Source organism: Triticum dicoccoides, chromosome 1B (genome assembly GCF_002162155.2).
Source record: "Triticum dicoccoides isolate Atlit2015 ecotype Zavitan chromosome 1B, WEW_v2.0, whole genome shotgun sequence".
Classification (NCBI taxonomy): Eukaryota; Viridiplantae; Streptophyta; class Magnoliopsida; order Poales; family Poaceae; genus Triticum; species Triticum dicoccoides.
Window position 1 is genome coordinate 69,585,917 of NC_041381.1, and position 6,324 is coordinate 69,592,240.

The window sequence follows — 6,324 nt, forward strand, 5'->3', positions numbered from 1 at the left end:
AAACTCCATTTCCGGAGCCCAACCTGGCTCGGCTGGCTCAAGAGCGTGCGGATCGGAACCAACGACCGGATACGAGTTCGGGGGTTTACAGGCCTCCACAGAGGTGAGACCTGTGTTCGGCTGCACCGCCGATGAGTATGCGGCCTGCGGGGCGGGGTCTACCCCTCCGTCCTTGGGCAACGCAACCTGTTCCGGATTTAGATCCGGGGCTATTGCAGGGATGATGTTCCGAGCGTTGTCTGACAGCAGGTCTAGGCCGTGCTCGTCGTGACTGTCCGGCGCTCCTGGCATAGGGTCGAATCCGTCAAAGATCAAGTCTCCGCGAATATCCGCCGTGTAGTTCAAGTTTCCGAACCTGATCTGGTGGCCAGGGGCGTAGCTGTCGATCTGCTCCAGATGGCCAAGCGAATTGGCCCGCAATGCGAAGCCACCGAACACAAAGATCTGTCCGGGGAGAAAAGTCTCACACTGGACCGTGTTGTTGACGATTGAAGACGCCATCAAGCCTCGAAGCGACGACACAGAGGAACTCTCAATGAAAGCACCAATGTTGGTGTCAAAACCGGCGAATCTCGGGTAGGGGTCCCGATCTGTGCGTCTTGGGCTGATGGTAACAAGAACCAAGGGACACAATGTTTACCCAGGTTCGGGCCCTCTCGATGGAGGTAAAATCCTACTTCCTGCTTGATTAATATTGAAGATATGAGTAGTACAAGAGTAGATCTACCACGAGATCATAGAGGCTAAACCCTAAGAGCTAGCCTATGATGGTATGATTGTAATTGTGATCGGCCTTCTAAGGACCATCCTCTCCGGTTTATATAGACACCAGAGAGGGCTAGGGTTTACATGGAGTTGGTTACAAGGAAGGAAATATAATATCCGGATCGCCAAGCTTGTCTTCCACGCAAAGGAGAGTCCCATCCGGACACGAGCCGAAGTCTTGAGTCTTGTATCTTCACGCATCAATAGTCCGGACGATGTATATAGTCTGGCTGTCCGGATACCCCCTTATCCAGGACTCCCTCAGCCGCCGCAACGGCCGTCGCGACGACCACCCCCCCTCGCCGCCGGCTGGGGCGGCGGGAAGGGAGCGGCCGGGGCGGCCGGGAAACCTGGCGTGAAGACGGGCGCCGCCGGCTAGGGCGGCATCGGGCGCGGTGGTGGGGGTGCTTGACCCCCGCGGGTACCGACGACGAGGGCGGTGTGGGCCGCGCGAGTCCACGCCATCCGCATCCGGCGCTCCTCCAACTTGAGGTACACGACCACCTTAGCGAAGGTAGGCTCCGGGATGAGGGTGAGGTTGGAGGCAGCGTTTCCAAAATCCTCGTTGAGGCCGGCAGTGAGGGTGCTGATGAGGAGCTCGTCGCCGATCGTCTCCCCGAGATCACGGAGCTCATCGGCAAGCTTCTTAAGGCGCATGCAAAAATCATCGATGGACGAGTCAAGCTGCTGGCACCCATAAAACTCGCCGTGGAGAAGGACCTTGCGCTGCAGCCGGTTGTCGGTGAAGATGCCATTGAGCTTGGTCCAGACCGCGTAGGCGTCGTCGTCGTCGTCCACCACGGTGTGGAAGAGGTCGCTGGAGATGGTGAGGTAGAACCAGCGGATGATGGTGGCATCGAGGATCATCCACTCCTTGTCGTTGATCATGAGCGCCGAGTCCACGATGCCGTCCACGTGGCCGTGCAGGAGGTACTCACGGAACACAAGCGAAAATATACCGCTTCCAAGCGGAGTAGGATGTGGTGTTTTGATCAAGCTTCACCGGGACACGCTCATGGATGTTGAGGTCGCGGACGAGGGTGACGCCGGGACCGGCGAACGGGTTGGAGACGGTGGAGGAGGAGCTCATGGCTAGGGTTAGGTTTCGGGCGCGGGACGCGGCTCCGGTTTAGAGGTGTGGCGGCGCGGGTGGGAGGCGGGCTTGGGTGGTGCGGGGCACAACGCGGGTGGAGGGTTAGGGTTCGGGAAAGAGGGGTGGGCGAAAGCTGGTGGCGATCTGCGGCGGCGGCCTCGAGGAGAGGCGGCAGCGGCGGAAGGCGAGGTGGTGGGGTGGTGTGGTGGCGACCAGCGGCGGCGGCGGCGGCGGCTGATGGCGGCGGCGACGACGGCTGATGGCGGCGGCGGGGAGTAGAGGCGGCGGCGGCGGTGCGGAGAGGGCGGCTGCTTAGGGTTTTAGGATCGTGCTGCGATAAATACCATGTAGAAGGACAAGATGTGGGTTGTGCAATCACCATGTATTGATCGGTGCACCAGACAGGTATATATAAGTACAGAGGTAGGCCACAACCTCAACTATACAGAGAAAACCGGAGGTGAGCCCTACACATAAATATACACGTACACAATATACTCAACACTGTGCAAATATACTGGAGTGCTATCATTTTCTTTTTTGCAACGATGGGACAAAGTATGTCGTTGACAAGAATAATACAGTACATAAATAATTAGAAATGAATTATCATGTAGGATTGTATCATCATGTCTATCAGAATAATACATGAATAATTTTATATATCAATATTTATTGCACCATACAGAAAAATGGATTTTTATCCATAGAAAAGTTCTTTACAAATGTACTGTGAAAATATTTAAAAAATCTGATGGTATACAATCCCACAACTGAGAGGACCCACATGGAAATTATATTCCAATAAATATCTTTTGAATCAATTGACTCTTTTTTTTTTAACTTCAAAACTTGTGAGCTGTGACACTGACACCCGTAATGCCTTCAAGCTACAATCACCATCTCAAAAAAACAGAAAAATATACTTGGAAACATTACCACGTCCGACAGCATGGCTGGGGTTCCTAGTTACTTGAGAGAAAATAGCATCTTCATTGATTCATACTCCCTCCATTCGGAATTACTTGTCTCTGAAATGGATGTATCTAGAAGATACATCTATTTTTGCGACAAGTAATTCCGAACGGAGGGAGTATTTCATAGAGCTGGAGGGTCAATTTCATAAAAGAAGAAATGACTTTCTCTCGCAAATTGCTACCTTGTGTGACACGGCACATACTCTTCTTGCCTATCTTTTTAACTATACTCGTTCTTACTCTTTCCAGTTCAGGACGAATCAACAAGACAGAAGCCATCTCGGATACGCATGCAGTTCCATAACCGTAAGCAGGAGCTTCATCAGGAGCAGCCACCCTCTTTCGCATCAAAGTTTCGACAGAAATGGGCTTCCTCTTGCATCACTCCACAAAATCGCCCTGCAAAGATTTGATGCAAAATTGTGAACATCCTAGTGCGGACTAGAAGTTCCTAGCAAGAGTAACATGAGCACAGGAGCCAAAGATTTGAGTGGTTATTTTGTGTGTTTACCTCAGCATGCACGTGAGCACTAGATTTCTAGTGATTGTCCCTTGTATGAAAACTTCTTGCCACACCCAGAGAATCAGATTGGATTGTCCAAATTGGATTTCTGAAGTTGAAAGCTGTTGAGAATGAAAAAAACAGAGTGGGTTTTCCAGTTTATTGTAGAGAAGTATCCATGAAACAAGTCAACATGTACGATTGCATACACACCTTTGAAATGAGCACTTGCAATTCCCCAAGTTGCATTTCATCCTCTAAGTGACAAATTAACCGTCATGCATTAACTGATGCCGCTTGAAGTCTTCTTAAGCTGTTTAGTGCCACAGACACCACAATGAACATGCCAATGAATAGTTTGGTTATGGGCCTTGAAGCACTCCACATTAGTAAAAGTCTTGATGCAGCAGTAACATCATAACATTAGAAACGTCAACTTACAAGATTGAGACTGCTAGGCAATTCTTATTACACTAAGAAAACGAAACACGGAAATTTTATAGAAACTCAGTTTTTCACCATGTGATTCCTCATGTTTCTGTAACTTGATAGATGGACTACTCTTGTATCCAGCGCAAAGTTCAGTTAACATTTATGCATACTGAGGGCAATCCTCGTGAATTTCTTGAACAGAGCATATAAATAGTTTTCCTTGATGAGCAAGTAGATAGCGGTTCAAATAGTTCATACAGCAAAGGGTCTCTGTAACAGTTTTGAAAGGGACACACATCAGAATTATTTGAAGCCACTCGATCTGATTTGCTTCCTACAACACATACTTCTTTCCATAGAGACAGTGCAATATCATACATCAGATCTTGGATTTTACTCCCTCCGTTCCTAAATACTTGTCTTTCTAGAGATTTCAACAAGTGACTACATACGGCGCAAAATGAGTGAATCTACACTTTAAAATATGTATACATACATCCGTATGTTGAGTCCATTTGAAATGCCTAGAAAGACAAATATTTGGGAACGGAGGGAGTACATGTTTATCTGGAATAACACCCCTCAATGTGCACAATTTCGTTGACTGTGACCTGCTTCACGTCCTGAAAGAACGACCTAAGACTCCAGCTCAATGAAAATTTGTTTGCCAATGGTTTCAAAATGAATTTCCTTTTGTTCAGGGGAAAAGCCATGTGTGGTCTTGGATCACATAATTGTTGAGAAACACGGCACATAAAACAAAAATGACTGCTACATACGTGATGCCAAGTCGTTGCAGCTGAGCTTGAGTATTGCTAAAAAAAACCATTCCCTTGGTCAAATGATGCTTTTGTATACTACAGCCTCCCCTTTTTCTGCCCTTGCCTTGGGTGTGCATTACTAATTCAAGTGATTTTTGGCAGCGAAATAAAGGAGACCAACCACAATCTGTCCGCAAACTCATCAACCATAACAATCAGCTCAGAAGCCAATTTGCTCTACTGCAAACAGAATACCCTTTTTCAATCATTTCCTTTATGAGCTCCCTGTCCAAAACTACTATGTCCTGGCCTCCAACCGTACTCATGAGTTACACAATTTCTTTGTTGCAATATATCACCAATACAAAGGTACAGGCATCTTCCAGTACTGATAGGTACCCATGTCCACTGAGCTCTCCTCTGAGCTCCTGGAGTACCTTCTCATTTTCCTTCTCTCGAAAGCTTTGGAAGATCTTGCGGGCTAGGACACAAACATCAAAATTCTGTGATCCACAGACCCACCTCTGCAGTTGGAAATGATTCTGGATATAGCCATATAGGGTCGTTGTAGGTGAGTGTGCCAAGGTGGTCTTGCCCAATCCACCCATTACAACATTGGGAAGGACCATGAGACTATTAGTGATAGGTTGACCAGTTAGAGTCTGTAGAATGGCATGCTTCTCTTAATCTCTTGATTGGCCTATAATGTTCTCTGGGTCAACCAATGACAGAATCTATTTACCGCTACTGCTTGGGTGTCGACCCTTGTTGCCATATTTAAACACAAAGGCATTCATATTATGGAATATAAAATGGATGTGATCTGGAAAGAGCTTTTATCACATCAAAGCCGATCTCTGAGTAGTGTCCCTTCTTCTTGGGTTGGCCGCAAAAACCTCGTACTTGAACGACTTCATTCTCTTTGTAAGCACCTTGAGCTCCTTGAGCTAGGCCTTGATCCATTCTCAGTGGATTGCTGCCTTCTCGGCCTTGGTGATGACTCAGGATGACTGGGAGCAGATTCAGATTCAGGATCTTGTGCTGCGTCTCCATGCCCTTCATCACCATGTATTAGTCTAGCATGTAGCTGGAAACCTTCTCCTTCACCATGGCCACCAGCAGCCCAACCACCATGGTTTGCAGGAATAATGGAATTTTGTTCGGACATGATGTTGTCTGCGTGTGACAGACTGCCTGCATGTGCAGATGAAATGAAATTTGCTCAGAAAGTATAACAAATAACCTCATGGTACATGTGAAATTTCTTCGATTACAGTTCATATAAATATCCTGAGAGGCTTAGGCTTTCAATGAATAGTTGCCCATTTCAAAAGCATCCTTGTTCGATAATAATGGTAGCATCCCCTTCCTTACCAATCATTTTCTGTCACGCCCTCACCAGCGTCAGTGCTGATGACGGACCACGAGTCGCCTGCCCCTGAAGAAGCCAGATCCAGCAGGCAGACCGAGCAAGCACCAGCGCGATTCTCAAGTCGGATGGCTCTGTGAGCTGGTATTGTGGAGCATAAGCCCACATGTAAGAGTGTGGTTACGTGTGTGATATAAGGGGCACAGTTGGCCAGCATGTGGGGTGTGAAGAAATTGACTCTGAACATCTCTCTCTCTGTTTTCTCTGCATCTGACCTACCTTCTCCTTCCTCCCTCCTGTACCACTCTTCCTCACCCAACTCTTGCTGTACCCTGTCAGCTATCAATGGATAAGACCCGGGTCGTGACATTGTCCCCCTTCTTCCTTCACCTCTCCCCCTGCTCCATGGGCGCCATGGCCTCAAT